At 41.6% G+C, this 16,578-nt stretch overlaps 1 protein-coding gene across 1 annotated transcript in view; it reads right to left on the bottom strand.

Moving 5' to 3' along the window:
• Positions 1-10,447, bottom strand: part of Rc3h1 (ring finger and CCCH-type domains 1) — a 56,110-nt gene extending 45,663 nt beyond the window's left edge. Inside the window, exon 1 of the mRNA XM_034512706.2 lies at positions 10,172-10,447. The gene's annotated coding sequence lies outside the window, so the exon portion shown is untranslated. The remainder of the gene's footprint in view (positions 1-10,171) is intronic.
• Between the last annotated feature and the right edge of the window lie 6,131 nt (positions 10,448-16,578).

Below are 16,578 nucleotides of genomic sequence, written 5' to 3'. Positions count from 1 at the left end.
CATAGGTCAAAAAGTACCAATCCTGTAACAGGTAAACTCCATGTAGACAAAACTCAGGCTCAGTATCACAACCTACCAGATAACTATGTAAGGGGTAGAACTGTCCAGCCAGGACTGATAAATCTGTTCAAGCCATGTGAAAACTCTCTACCACTGAGGGCTTCCTATGGACGGAATCTCCAACACTGTTCCCTTCAAACTGTGTAGCTCACAGATGCAGCCCAGCTGTGGTCTCCCACATGGCTGTAGCAGGATGGTGGGCAGGATGGCCACTCGTCAAGATTGGATTTAGTTATTTTTATATGTAAGGTTTTACCTGCATGTATACCTATGTGTACCATGTGTGCCTAGAACCAAAGAGGCCAAAAGAAAGTGTAAGATCCTGAAACTAGAGTTACAAATGGTTGTGAGCCTCCAAGTGGATGCTAGGAATTGAATTCAGGTATTCTAGAACAGCCAGTTCTCTTAACTGCCAATACTGTTCTAGCTACAACCTTCTTTTCTGAGACAGGGTCTCACTCTGTAGTCCAAAGCAGCCTGGTACTTCCTTGCTTTGTAGATTGCGCTGGCCTCAAACTTGTGATCCTCCTACCTCTGCCCAACCTGAGCTCCAAAATTCGTCCCAGAGCCAGCACAATGCCTAGTCAAATTAAAAGCACTTGTCTTCAAGTCTGACAACCTGAGTTCAACCTGGAACCCATAGAAAGGAGAGAACCAACTCTCCAAGTTGCCCTATGAACTTCACGAATGTTCCATGATACACATGCAAACACAAATGCCAAATTTAACTATCTGGAAATTATCTAACCAAAGAAGTTAAAGACCCTCAAAACAAACTTCAAGACACTGAGAGAAAACTACAGAAGATACCCGACAACAGAAAGACATTCCATGCCCCTGGTTTGGCAGAATTAATATTGTGGAAAGTCTATACTACCAAAATTAATTTAGAGTCAATGCAACACCTATTAAAATTCTGATATATTTCACAAGTTTAGCAAAATACAAGAATACATATAGAACCATAAAAGACCATGAATAACCAAAGAAGGAACAAGAATGCTAGAGGCATTACAACACTCAACCTCAAATTATGCTACAGGGCTGTAGTCAGTCATAAAGACAACCTGGTGAGGAAGTACAAACAGAAAGAATAGGGGGCTAGAAAGATGGCTCAGAGGTTAAGAACACTGACTGCTCTTCCAGAGGTCCTGAGTTCAATTCCCAGCAACCACATGGTGGCTCACAACCATCTGTAATGGGATCCGATGCCCTCTTCTGGTGTGTCTTTATAAAGACAGGGACAGTGTACTCACATATATAAAATAAATAAACACTAAAAAAAAAAAAAAGAAAAAGAAATGGATGTACTCACATAAAATAAATAAATCTTAAAAAAAAAAAACAGGGAGACTGATAGAATACAACAGACTATTCTGAAATAAAACAACAAAGCTATGGCCACTTAATTTTTAACAAAAGAAGAAAAATCATACACTGGCAAAGATAGCCTGTTCAGCAAATGGTGCTGGCAAAACTGGGTTTTCTGCCTTCAGAAGAATGAAATTAGATTCTCATCTTTCACCTTGTACAAAAATTTCAACTCAAAATGTGCCAGGTTTCATAGCACACACCTTTTAATTCTAGAGGCAGAGGCAGGAGGATCACTGAACCTTGGTCTAAAAGAGCCAGCTCCAAAAGAGCAGAACTCTGCTGAGAAGTGTCTCAAAAAACAAAGTTTCTATTCAGAAAAGGAAACAATTGGCAGAGCAAACCAGGTCTATGGGAGAAAATCTTTACCAGCTACACGTTAGACAAGGGTCTAAATATGCAGCATTTACAAAGAATTGCAGAAATTAAATACCAAGAAAACAAAATTGCCAACAAACAAAGGGACAAATGAACTGGATAGACACTTTTTTTAAAAATTTTGTCTTAATTTTTAAATTTTTATTTATTTTATGTATATATGAGCATACTGTAGCTGTCTTCAGGCACACCAGAAGAGGGCATCGAACCCATTACAGATGGTTGTGAGCCACCATGTGGTTGCTGGGAATTGAACTCAGGACCTCTGGAAGAGCAGTCAGTGCTCTTAACCGCTGAGCCATCTCTCCAGCCCTGGATAGACACTTTAAAAAAAAATACAAATAGCCAACTATTTTTAAAAATGTTCAAAATCCCTAGCTACCAGGGAAAAGGAATTAAAACTACTTAGAGATACCACCTCATCCCAATCAGAATGGCTGTTGTTGGAGAGGATGTGGTGAGGAAGGGTTGATTATTCTCTGTTGGTGGAAGAACATATTAGTACAGTCATTATGGAAATTAGCTTGGAAATTTCTTTTTGGTTTTTTTTGTTTGTTTGTTTTTTGTTTTTCGAGACAGGGTTTCTCTGTGTAGCCCTGGCTGTCCTGGAACTCACTCTGTAGACCAGGCTGGCCTCGAACTCAGAAATGCCTCTGCCTCCCAAGTGCTGGGATTAAAGGCTTGTGCCACCACCTTGGAAATTTCTTAAATAATTAAAAATAGAACATTTTGCTGTGACACTGAGGACTTGAGTTTAAATCCCCAGTTTCAACATAAAAAAAAAAAAAGACAAAAATGAAAAACTAAGTATTGCCTGTACCTATTAAGCACAGCATTTGCAGGTACAAACTGGAGGCTCTTAGGAGCCTACTTGTAGGCCAGCTAACCAGCACAAAGCAGCCAGCTGGGTTCACTGAGAAACTCTTTCTCAAGAACATCAAAAAACACCCAACATTGTCTTCTGGCTGCATATTCTATAGGGTATGGGTATCACAGACATCACATACCTTGCACCAGCACCCCCAAATTTCATATAACTAACAGCTGACATCAAACAACAAATTCCAAAATAAAACTCAAAGACTGGGAGCTGGAGAGATGTCACAACCTTCTATAACTCTAGCTCCTGACATCCTCTTAATAGCCTCCAAGGGCACTACGAAAGTAGTTCTTACACATTAAACACACAGAAAGAAAGAAAGAAAGAAAGAAAGAAAGAAAGAAAGAAAGAAAGAAAGAAAGAAAGAAAGGAAGGAAGGAAGGAAGGAAAGCCAGCAGTGGTGGCTCATACCTTTAATTTCAGCATTCAGGAGGCAAAAGCAGGTGGAGCTCTTTTAAGTTTGAGGCCAGGCTAATCTACAGAATGAATACCAGGACTGCCAAGGCTACACAGAGAAACCCTGTCTCAAAACAAACAAATAAAAAAAAAAAAAAAAAAAAAAAAAAAAAAAAAAAAAAAAAAAAAAAAAAAAAAAACAACTAACCAACCAAACAACAAAAACTGAAAGTGGAGAAAAAAGAACAATGGCAATATTAAAAATTATCTCATTTCTGACCAATTTCTGACCATCACTCACCCAGCTAATCCTAAACTATACAAAGATTTTTTTTTTTAATTTAATTTTTAAAGACTATGTGTATATATGTATCTCTGTGTGAGTATATACACATGAGTGCAGGGCTTGCAGAGATGAGAAGAGGGTGTCAGATCCCCTGGAGTTTAAATTACAGGTAGTTGTAAGTCACTGAATATGGGTGCTAGAGAACTCATGTCCTTTCCAAGAGTAGTATGTATTTTATTTGTTTGATTTTTGAGACAGGGCCTAAGGGCCTGATGCTATTTCACCAGGCTGGCCTCACCGAGATCTGCCTAACTCTGCTTCCCAGTGTTCTTATCTACTCACTGAGCCAGCCCCTTATACAATGATTTTTAAAATGCAGTTTGAACATTAATGTTTAAAGAACTTTCTAAAATAGTCTAGATGAGTATATCTAAAATTATTCTGTTGTCAGAGTGAAGAGGAGAATATGACATTTATGGAGTGGGATCTGGTATCAGGTATGCTCTAAAAATATACTTATGTCATCTAAACTTCTAAATAATCTTAAAAAATTGTACTACCATTTCTGCTTAAGGATGAGGAATGATAAAATATAAACTAAAGGATGAGCACTGGAGCTAGAGAGATGGTTCAGGGATTAAGAGTATTTACTTCTCTTGCAGAAAACCCAGGTTCAGTTCCCAGAACCCACACCGAAGTTTTCAATACCTTCCTGTGGACTCCACAGGCCCTTGTACCCATGTAGTCTCCAGTCATACACTCAGGCACTCACACATGCACACGTTAAAAATAATTGAAAAAACAAGAGCACTTGGACAGTTTTTACTTGAAAGCTTATGTTCTAACAGTTTCTGTCTACTTACACTGGGGGAATGTGGCTAAGATGGTAGCATGCTTGCCTAGCATGCATAAAGCCTGGGACTCCAGAACTAGCATAAACTAGATGTGGTAGAGCACACCTGCAATCCCAGGACTTAGGAGGTGGAGGCAGAAGGATCAGATGAAGGTAGGAGGATAAGAAGTTGGCTATGAAGCAGATTTTGAAGTTAGCCTTGACTGCAGGAGACTATCTCAAACAAAACAAAACAAAACCAACTACTACTTTCTGCTCTACTATACATTTCTATATTTTTAAATGATTTTTCAAAATTACAAAAATATTAAAATTTCCACAGTGAATTTATCATCAGTACTGATACTGGCATACTATATTTAATGATACTCTTAAAAGTCTATAGGTACAGGCCGGGCAGTGGTGGCGCACGCCTTTAATCCTAACACTTGGGAGGCAAAGGCAGGCAGATCTCTGAGTTTGAGGCCAGCCTGGTCTACAGAGTGAGTTCCAGGACAGCCAGGGCTACACAGAGAAACCCTGTCTCAAAAAAACAAAAACAAAAAAGAGTCTATGGGTACTAGGCAGCTGCTGCTCTAGGATAGCATGTGTGGTTGTAGTAGGTAATTTATTTTACTACTCTCCTTGTTAAATATCTTATTTATAATTGTTCTACTCTCACATTAAATTTACAACTTTTTTCTAGTTTAGAACTACACAAAACGTAGTCAAATTTCACATAATTATGAATAAGACATTTTTTCAAAGAAGCTCAATAAATCCTTTGGTCCAAACTGGCCTAGCACTCTCTATATACCCTAGACTGACCTCGAACTTGTCATCCTTCTGACTCATGCTTTCCAGTGCTGGGATTATGACTATACCACCAGGTCTGGCTCCTCTGTTAACATCTCAAGATTCCTGTATGCATAAAGAAACAATTCAAGGGGCTGCAGAGATGGATGGCTCATCGTTGTTCTTCCAGATGATCTGAGTTCAGTTACCAGTACCCATCCATACCAGGCAACTCCAACTCCAAAGGGTCTGACACCCTCTTCTGGACTCTGTGAGCACCTGCATTTTTACTTACACACACACACACACACACACACACACACACACAGAGAGAGAGAGAGAGAGAGAGAGACAGACAGACAGACAGACAGTGGGGGAAGGGATGGAGACAGACACACATAGAGATACTTTATCTTTAAAAAAAAAAAAAAAAAGGTAGGTAGGCAGGAAGGCAGACAGACTGACAGACAAGGGGCTTAAGGAAATGACTCAGTGTCTTGCAAGCATGAGAATCTAAGTTCAGATCCCTAGAACCTGAGGACACAGTGGCATGTGGCACATACATGTGCTGGTGGTATGAGACAGGAAAAAAGAACTATTCTTATACTCTAACCTCCAAAGAGAACTTAGAGATTCCAGCCTTGACCAGGAGGTATTAAACCACATCCTAGGAAGCATACTGATTTTAAAATCCAAATCTTCTAGTATAGACCAATCTGAGAAGTCTTTCTGAACTCAATCCTGAATACCTAACCCCTGAGCATAAATATAGTCAGAGCCAAAGCTAAACCAGGTCAGAAAACCCTGCCAAGGAACATCCTGACCTGAGACAGTCACCAAACAGGGATCACTTAACAGTTTATTCTTCACTTTGTGTAAGACTGACCACTTTATAGATATGAAAAACAGACTAATTAGATCCCATCAAATTCCTTATTAAGTCCCTAAGTTCTTGAAAACATCACAGAGTTCTAAGTTATCTATGGAATAAAGGGGGTGGGGAGACTTATCAATGAAGAAGCTCAAGTATCAGATGACCTAGCTTTAACAACATTAAATGTTATAAGTTATTTTTAATTTTTTACAAAGTAATTCAAAGGTACAATTAAGTAATTATATAGCAAACTGTAGCAATGCCAAAAATCTGTCTTGCTAAAAATATGAATTTCTAGGGGTTGAAAAGATGGCTCAGGGGTTAAGAGCACCTGTTGTTTTTCAGAGAACCTGAGTCTGGTTCCCAGTGCCCTTATGGTGGCTCCCAACCATCTGGAGGATCTGATATCCTTTTCTGACTTCTGCAGGAACCAAAATGGTGTACATACATATACTCATATACATAAAATAAAAACTGAAGATAAAAAATATGAATGTTCATATTTTATAGCATTTGGACCTGCTTAAAAAAATAAGAATTTCTTTAAGTTTTCAAATTTATACCTTCTTGATCATATAAATATTTGGCAGTGTACAAGTAACAGAAAGTTAGGGGTCAAGTATAATGTTATAAAACAGTGGGAAAGGAAATCTGTCAATACAGAAGATGCTTCTAGGTTTAATAATGACACAAGTAGTGGCTGTAAAGCAGCTACTTTGTGTCAAAAGACTTAGGATTGAGTACACATACTGTATATGTGACCTTTTTGCTATAAATTTACTTAGCTGCTTCTAACCCTAGATTCTGTATATGTGAAGTAAGGATAACAATGCAACCACTAATGCAACATAAGTAGAAGGACTAGATAAATGGTTCTAATGAACAGGCTCTCAAACATTATACACACACATACATATGTATCTTTTTTTTTGTTTGTTTCCTTAAGGTGGGGCCTCATTCTAGTCCATACTCATCTAGAACTTACTCTCTGTCCCAAATTAGCTCCAAACTTGCAAGGATCTTCCTGCTTCTACCTCTACAGTGCTAACAGCCACTACCCACAGCTTTGGGTTTTTTTGCTGTTGTCGATAATGGTTTATGTGCTAACGACAGAACCCAGGCCCCATGAACATTAGGCAAGCACTTTACCAGACCCATACACTCCCTAACCCTGTAATTTTTTATATGATATATAATAGTCCCCTTTTCAAGCTCTTCATAGGAATCAAATAGTTTACCTTTTTTTAGTAATTTCAAGCATTTTAAAATTCACACACATATATACACATATGTAGATCTATCTACATATGTGTATATGTGTGTGTGTGTGTGTGTGTGAGAGAGAGAGAGAGAGAGAGATCTATCTGCATGTACACCTGCGTGACAGAAAAGGGCATCAAATCCAATTGTAGATGGTTGCAAGCCACCATGTGGTTGCTGGGAATTGAACTCAGGACTTCTGGAAGATCAGACAGTGTTCTTAACTGCTGAGCTATCTCTCTAACCCATATTTTAACTCTTAATATTACTAAGAAAATGCAAATTTGAAGGCTGGACTGGGCGCCAAAGTCTGTAATTCCAGCAATCAAGAGGCAGAAGCAGATAGTTTCTAAGAGTTTGAAGCCAGCCTGGTCTACAGAGTAAGTTCTAGAACAACCAAGGCTACACAAAAAATCCCTATCTCAGACAACCCCCTGCCCCCAAAAAGAGTTTAATGTGTGTAGTTAATGTATGTGTGTGTGTGTGTGTGTGTGTGTAGTGTGTGTAGATACATACATACATCCATGTGCTCACTGGGAAGCCATAGAAGGTCTCCGGGGGGTGTCCTGTGCTATCACTCTTTGCCTTCTTCATCTGAGACAGTGTCTTTTACTGAAACCTGGAGCTACGCAGACTCCAGTGATTCTCCTGTCTCTTCCCCACCACAACCCTGAGATCACAGGCATGCACAGAGGCACCTGTTTTTTACAAGAGTGCTGGGAATTTGAACTTAAGTCCTTACATCTACTTAGCAAGCACTCTTACCCCACTGACTGCACCATTTCTCCCTGGTTTCTTAGTTGAAGGCTTTTGTTTTCAGAAAAATTGTATCAAATGAGATTAACAAGCCATTGATGAAACAATGAGGGTTTTTTCATAACTTAAAATTTTCAAACTCATAAATTAGTATTATGTAATTTTTCTAATATGTTTAGGGCCACAAATGAATTTAAGTATCATCACAATACACATGATACTTGTGTCTAATAAAATTCACTATGAAAAGAAAACTTACCAATCTGAGTTCTTCAAAGACAAAAACAAAGTGTTCTGAAATTCTTGGCCATCTTCCCCATGCCCTCCACATCCCCCAAAGTCACATTAGCAGAAGCCATATACTATAAAAATTGTTTCTCCATGACTCAAAAGATCAAAGCATCCATGACAATATTATGCTAGGCATAAAATAAGTTTGCAGATATTAATCTATTATGCTACTATACTCCAAACATTAAACAAGATCACTCAATTTACATTTTATATAATTATTCACTATCAGCTCCTCAATAGAACTAGAAACTAGTACTGCTAATTAAATTTCATATTACTGAACAATACTTTTAACGGTCTGAGATAAATTTTAATTAGAAATATCAACGAATATCTTCTTTGTACAAGTCAACCTTCCTTTTAAGAATATTAACTCAGCCGAACATTCAGGATGCTAAGACAGGAAGACTGTTAATTCCTGCCCAACCTGGACTACACCAAGACCATGTCTCCAAAACAATAAAAGGAAAGGAAGAAACACAAAGCTGCTAGGTAGAGCCTACAAGTGAATAACTATTAAACAGTCTTCTTGAATGCTTTCAAGCTTTTTAATATAATTTTCTGCACACGTAGGTAGAAGCTGGAATAAAATTTACCTCTTCCCACTCCATTTGAAAATGTATGTGGTAAACGCCTAGAAAACTTGCATTTAGGAGAGATAGTTAACTTTTAAGCTTAAAGATATTATTGCAGTATAACATACTAATATAAAAGGAGGTGCCGCACCCTAAGCCTAGCCACTTAAAACAGAATCACAAATGTTTTTTGTTTTTGAAAAATACCAGTAAAAGTTTCTATTGTCTGGTGTTCCCTCGGTTAATTTAGTGTTTTGATACAAGTGTTGTCAAGTCTTGAAATCAGGAACCTCTCTCTGTCTCAGCCTCCCGAGTGCTAGGATTCACAGGCAAACATCATAATGCCTAAAAAGTGTCTGAAATCTTAGAAAGTAGGCTTTAAAATATGAAATTTCAAACTGCAGAAAAAGGATCATCTCCAATTTTAGGACAAATTGGCTAAATAAATAAATAAAATAGTAGAACATGAGGTAGACACAAGAAATCCTAAGGGAACAGATGAACCACTTCTCTCTCCTAAGTGCTTCTAGAAGATACATACTTTACCAAAGAGGTTAATGATATTTCCTCTGCTGTACACAATTCAAAATGGCTAGTTGGAAAAGTTCTGCTCAAACCTTAACAAACTGTCTCCGTGTTGCCAGTAAGTGGCTTTGTTTCCAGTTTCACAGACTATTCTGGGATGTCAAGAGTTACATTATTGCTGCTTCAAAAGAGCCCTTGTTTCAGCTGGCTCGCTCTGACCAGGGATGTGAGTACAGTGGTGTTTACAGAGACCTGATGTCTAGAATGATGTTAGGAAAGGTCCACCCCTTACTACTTCATCCTTTACCAACGACCACATTTTGTTGTTTTGTTGTTGTACACTTAAGTCTTTTTGAAAAAGGAACCTGCACATGGTTTCCTCTTGGCCAATAGGGTTTATCTTCATGAACTCCAGGGAAACCGACACCCTAAAACCCACTTGGCCAAGGGAGGAAGGGGGCTGGGGAGGGAGCAGCCACGCCTGGCAGCTAGGCAGGAGCCGCGGCTGTTTACAGGCGCCTACTCCCTCCCCCACTGCACAGACAGGGGTCCAAACAACATTTCCTGCGAGCAAACTCTCCGCCCGCCCGCTGTCCTCCGAGGGACCGCGGAACCGGCCAGCCTCGAACCCCCCCTCCTCCCGCCCCAGCCTCCCCAGCCTTCCCCGCGTCCAGGGCGGCGTCCGCACCGCCCCTCGGCCTACCTACCCCGGCAGGCCCTCCGGGAGGCACGCGGAGGCCTGAGGCCTAAAGGACGCCGGCCACTGACAAGCCCTGGGGCCGGTCCCGAGCGCAGGGCGGGTGAGGACAGCCCCATCCCCGCAGCCGCGGTCTATTGTTCTCGGCTGCGGCCGCCCCACTCCCCACACTGCCGTCCGCCACTTGCTCACCGCGCTGGTCCGAGCAGCAGCTCCTCTCAGCTCCGAGTCCCTGCGGCCGTCGCCACCGTCGCGGCAGCCGCCGCCGCCGCCGCTGCCACCATCGACTCTGACTCTGTCCCAGGCCGCCGGACCACGGCCGTAGCCGCCACCGCCAGCGCCGCCTCCAGCCCCCCACCTGCTGCTGCTGAGGCTGCTCCTGCAGCAGGGGCCATCTTGTTGGTCGGCCTCCCCTTCCTCCTCCGCGTCCTCCGCCGCCCGTCGCTCGTTGTCCTCGTCCCCTTCCTCTTCCTCAGACTCCGGCCCGCCCCGAGACTGGGGCGGAGATGAGGGCGAGGCTCCTCCTCATGGGGTGGGCCCAACGGAGTGGGGGCGTGGCCAACGAGGTGGGCGGGGCAGGTCGAGGGCGGGGTCCAGAGGAAAGCTCTGAGTCACCGGCCCCAACGCCCTGCCTGGAGCCGGCAACGCGCCCCGCCCGTGTCCCGAGCGCCGTCGCGCCCCGAGTGTAGAAACTTGTCCCACCTCCTTCCCGGCCACCCGCCGGGCCTGCAGCCATAGTGCCTTTGGTCCCCGCAGGCAAGAGGCCAGGCGGTACCCGTAAGCTCGCTCCTATGGAGTCTCCCGCTGCCTCTGAGCTTGTCACTTTTTCAGGTCTGGATTCTTCGTTTCTCTTAAGCACTGGACCCTACCTCTAGTCTTGTATTGTTTTACAACCCACCCCTCCCCAGTACCCTGTATTGTGGTATGTGCGTTTGTGTATTTATGTGTACATATCTTAGACAGATCTCGGTTTAGCCAAACTCTGGAGAACTGAAAGAAATGGAGTTCTACTACTATGTAGTATTAAGTTTATATACTAATTTTCACATTAAGACTGTCCTCAAATCAAAACCATATAATGCTCCCCACTCTCCTTCTGCTTCCTGCTTTGGCTGTGAAAGCAGAGGATTTGTTGTTCTGTCCTTTCTTTTTTTGTTTTGTTTTTGAGACAGAGTCTCTCTATTATGTAGCCTTGGCTATCCTGGAACTTCCTCTGTAGACTAGGCTGGCTTTGAACTCACAGAGTTCCATCTGTCTCTGCCTTCCAAGTGCAGGAATTAAAGGTGTGGTAGCAATGCCCAGCCTGTCCTTTCTTCATTCACCAATGTCGATTTAAAAAAAAACAAAATGGAACTACTTCTACCTCTCACAGTAAACAATTAACTGGGTGGCTGTTGGGCTTTATTGTTTGGGCTTTGTTTCAGTTTGGGATTTTTTTGTGGGTGTTTGTTTGTTGTTGTTTTGGTAGGGCTGAGTTTGTTTTATTCTTGGATCAAAGAGTCCTGGAGCCTGACCTAGAAGTTCTGATCCTCTGTCTCCTGATAGCTGAGATTATAACTATATACCACCTGGCTAGGTTTTGGTTCTTGAGAAAGGCTCTTGCCCTGTAGCCAGGCTGGTGTGGAGCACACAATGTAACTCATGGGGCTAGCCTCCCACCTTTTTTTTTTTTTTTTTTCTTATTTTTTATTTATTTATTTATTTATTTTGGTTTTTCAAGACAGGGTTTCTCTATGTAGCCCTGGCTGTCCTAGAACTCACTCTGTAGACCAGGCTGGCCTCAAACTCAGAGATCTGCCTGCCTCTGCCTCCCAAGTGCTGGGATTAAAGACCTGTGCCACCACTGCTTGCCCAGCAAGCCCTTCCACCTCTTAACTTCAGGATTATAAGTGTAAGCCAGTACATCCAGCTCAAGTAGAATTTATATTATTGCTAAAATATTACACATTTTCCTAAACTTGCAAGTGTTCTTTGTAGTGATTATAACTGCATGGTGGTGAGATTTCAGCTTATTTTTAGACTTACTCATGTCTTTATTGTGTTTGCTGCTTTGAAGTAAACTAAATCTGTAATCTCTTAAACTACTAAATACAGCTGCCCCACTTATCTGAAATTTTTATGATTTCAGTTACCTCGGGACAACTGTACACCAAAAGTATTAACTGAAAATTTCCAGAAATAATTCATGAATTTTCAATGAATTTCTATAATATGTTGTTATAAGTGTTCTATTGATCATTAGTTGTTAAATGTGTCTAAGCTGTAAATTAAACCTGATTATTCTTATGTATAAGTAAACACATAGAAGGTTCTGTACTATTCTCTTTTAGTTCAGTCATCTGCTGACCATCTGGGAACATACCCTAGTTAGATAAGAGCCTGGCTCTTGCAGTAAGCTGGGACCTAATTTCCAGCAGCCCTAAAGTTTAGGCCGGCATGTGCTAATCTAAACGTTATCTCTTGGAAAGCTATTCCTTCCTCAACCAGGACTCAGTCCCCTATTAGAAAAAACAGATACAGATAATCTGTTCCTCCTGCTATTCCTCCTGTCTCACTCCTAGGGAACCTTCCACAACAAAAGGTTTTAGCTGCAGTTGCTAGGCACTCACGCCAACCTCCCTGTTTAGGTGAAAGCAAGTAGCTCAGCTTCCATTACAAACAACCTAAGGAAAGTTCCTTAAAATAGGAATAGTGATACCTCGGCTAGCTATTTCAACTAAAAATAAGGTAAACACAGAGGTTCCTCCAAGTTCATTTGAACTATATAATTGAGCAAATACTTGTTGGAAAAGGAAGAGCAACTCTGTAGAAACAAGTGTTTATAATGAAATTAACCTACTAGGAGTCACTTAGGTTCTGAATTCCCCAATTAGACTAGACGTGAGATACAGAAGACAATGTGTCCCTTGAGACCCAAGTCTATTTAAAAGAGATGTGGTAATCTACCAAGGGAAAGAAGAGTTAGTGTGAATTTTATTTTGAAATTAATAACTATTTGTAAATTTTAGTTAGTAAATCAATCTCTCTTTCCCCATTCTTCCAAGTTTTAACATTACTAGGGTCCTGAAAAGAGGAATTAATTAAAAGATTATGTTAGATAGTTTGTTGAAGTTTAGATGGGTATATAAATTTCAAAGCTTTAGAAATTAAAGCATCACATGGTGGTGCACACCTTCAGTCCAGCACTCAAGAGCAGAGGCAAGGGGATCTCTGTGAGTTAGAGGCCATCTTGGTCTATATAGTTAGCCCCAGGCCAGCCAAGGCTACCAGGTGAGACCCCGACTCATAAATGGATGAATCAATGCAGCCAATCAATCAATCAATCATTCAAAACTTTTAAATTTAAATAAAAAATGTATTGATGAAGATGGCTAGGGGGCTGTAGAGATGGCTCAGTGGTTAAGAACACTGACTACTCTTCCAGAGGTCCTGAGTTCAATTCCCAGCAACCACATGGTGGCTCACGACCATCTGTAATGGGATTGATCCCCTCTTCTGGTGTGTCTGAAGACAGCCACACATCAAATAAATAAATCTGAAGGAGAAGAAGAAGAAGAGGAGGAGGAGGAGGAGGAGGAGGAGGAGGAGGAAGAGGAGGAGGAGGAGGAGGAGGAGCACTCCTTTAATCCCAGCACTTAGGAGGCAGAGGCAGGTGGATTTCTGAGTTCGAGGCCAGCCTGGTCTACAGAGTGAGTTCCAGGACAGCCAGAGCTACACAGAGAAACCCTGTCTCAAAGAAACAAAAAACAAAAACAAAAAAACCAACCAAACAAAAAAGAAGATGGCTAGGTATGGTGGCTTAGGTCTTTGGTCCCAGTACTTTGGAAGCTGAGGCAAGACAATTAAAATTTCAAGTCCACTTATGTAGGATGAAAGCTCCTAGCCTACTTTTAAAAAAAAACCTATCAAAATCCACCAGTCCCTAAGCACAAAATTCCACCAATCCCTGGGCTCCCCTTGAAATCTCACCAATCTCCAGTCTGGAAAACCAAACTCCCCCCCCCCCCCCAAGAAACCCTTTAGAAAGCCTGCCTCCTGCTCAGTCACCAGCTTCCTCTTGCCAGAGCAGAGGCAGCCACCCACATGCGTCTTTCCCAAGAAATCTCTTGTGTGAGGTTTGTTTTATGGTGTGACTTTGTGGAATTCTTTGGCTCCCAGCTGCCAGGATACCTCTCCTTCAGATTGCAGCACTTATATTAGGGAAACCTTTTCCCTCAGATCAGAACTGTAACACTTCCATTGGGAAAACCTTCCCTCTCAGAACTGCAACACCTCCATGAGGGAATACTTTCCCCTCAGAACAATAACACTGCCACTGGTGAAGCCTTTCCCCTCAGAGCTGTAACACTTACAGCCTGGATTATAGAGTGAGATTTTATAAAAAGTTAATTCATCTTTAAAAAACAAATCTGTTACTGCTGGGCGGTAGTGGTTCACATCTTTAGTCTCAGCACTCAGGAGCCAGAGGCAAGTGGATCTCTGTGAGTTTGAAAGGTCAGCCTGGTCTACAGAGCCAGTTCTGGGACAGGCAGGGATACACAGAGAAACCCTGTCTCCAAAAATTAAGTAAGTAAGTAAGTAATTAAAACATATTACTAAGCCCAATATGGTGGCACATGCTTTTAATCAAGCACTCAGGAGGCAGAGGCAGGCAGAACGGAGAGTTGGAGGCTAGCCTGCCTGGTCATGTAACAAGTTCTAGGCTACATAGCCAGATTGTCTCAAAACTTAAGACGATTTAAATGTTTTATAGTCGTGTTGTGCTTAGAAATCTAAGCCATTTAGTTTTATTTACTCTTTTATGTAACTTTAATGTGGAATGCCCAGAAATTTAGATTCTGCCCTCTTCTCTACCACCAATATACTAAATGAATCATTTTGTGTAAAGCCCTTGGTTCGAAGCATACAGAAAATCGTCAGAAAATCCCCCAGTCTCTATTTTCCTCTGTAATTTTTGTGCTTCGAGTTAGAGTCTCACTATGCATTCCTGGCTGGCCTGGGACTCACTTTGTGGACCCAGCTAACTGCTAATTTGCAACAATCTTACTGCCCCTATCTCCTAAATTCCAGAATTGCAGGTGTGTTCCACCATATGCAGCTCAATAAACAGTTTTAAAAACTCATTTTATGTGTGTCATCAAAATCATTATTTTATTGATTGAAACGGCAACAAAAAGACTCACCACCAGGGTGAATTTAACACCAGTCCTTCGAAGATTGAGACAAGAGAATTGCCTCATGTGTGAGGCCAGCCTAGGCTGTAGAATAAGATCCTGTCTCAAAAAAACAAAAACAAAAAATGCAAGTAATTATGATAAGCTGAGTGGTGGCACATCTTATAATCCAAGGACTCAGTAGGCAAGGCAGGAGGATCTCTAGTTGAAGACTGGCCCAGGCTAGGTACACAGCAAAATAAAAGAAAATACAACGATAAGGCATCAACCACAGTTAGTTTTGATTGTTCTTGACAGGGTCTTGTATAGTGGAGGCTGACCTAAAGCTTACCATGCAGCTGAGATGACCTCTTGCTCCTGAGTCCCCTTCAGGTTTCAGCACTACCCTAATGACAGTTTTGTTCTTACCTTGAACTCTAAAAAAGAAATCGATGCTATTTTTTCGACGTACGCAAATCTGTTAATGTCTTGTGAAAATTTCAGTATACCTGTGCTATACTGTGTTCCTTCTCTGGTTTAAAGACTAAAAAAAGAGGCCAGGCAGTGGTGGTGGATGCAATTAATTCCAGCACTTGGAAGGCAGAGGCAGGCAGCTCTGCCTGGGTTCAAGGCCAGCCTGGTCTACAGAGTGAGTTCCAGGACAGCAGGGGGTGTTACACAGAGAAACTCAGTCTTCAAAAGGAAAACCCAAAAACAAAAGGACAGACAACGAAAAAGACTAAAAAGGTAAAATTAATTTTTGGCTTCTTCTGGGGAGTGCAAGATAAAGTACAGAGCTGTAATAGCTTGAATGGGAAATACCCCCATAGGGTGGTGGTTGAACACCTCACCTTTGGGTTCTCTTTGGGGAGGGGTAAATCTCAGAAGTGGGACTTTGAAAACAAGAAGCTTTAGGCCAGTTGCTGTTCTTTCCTCTCTCTCTCTCTCTCTCTCTCTCTCTCTCTCTCTCTCTCTCTCCCCTCCCTCCCTCCCTTCCTTTCTCTCTCTCTTTTTCCCTCTCTCCTTCCCTCTTTCCTTCCCTCCTTCCTTCCCTCCATCATTCCTCACCCCATCTCCACCCTTACCTTACCTCTCTTCTCTCTGCCATATCTGCTTCCCCACCATGACAAACTTATTCTTCTGGAATCCTAAACCAAAACCAGGTCATGGTGCTTTAGCACAGCAACAGGAAGCAAATCATTATAGAAGGTTCCAAACCAAACAAACAAACAAACAAACAACTAAAATAGAACTATTTGTATGATCCAGCTTTAATATAATAACCTAGTTAGAGAAACAGAAGATACACATTTGAAGCAACCAAAGCATGAGATGTAACAGGGATATGGGCGGTCATTTAGAAGGGGTCCCAAACTCACTCTCTGAAACAAAAAAATGAATCTGGGAAAGATTTGAAAATGGGAAAATAGCCGGGCAGTGGTGGTG

Source organism: Arvicanthis niloticus, chromosome 10 (genome assembly GCF_011762505.2).
Source record: "Arvicanthis niloticus isolate mArvNil1 chromosome 10, mArvNil1.pat.X, whole genome shotgun sequence".
NCBI lineage: Eukaryota > Metazoa > Chordata > Mammalia > Rodentia > Muridae > Arvicanthis > Arvicanthis niloticus.
Note: the sequence above shows the minus strand (reverse complement) of the source record. Positions and strands in the feature narration are given on the sequence as shown.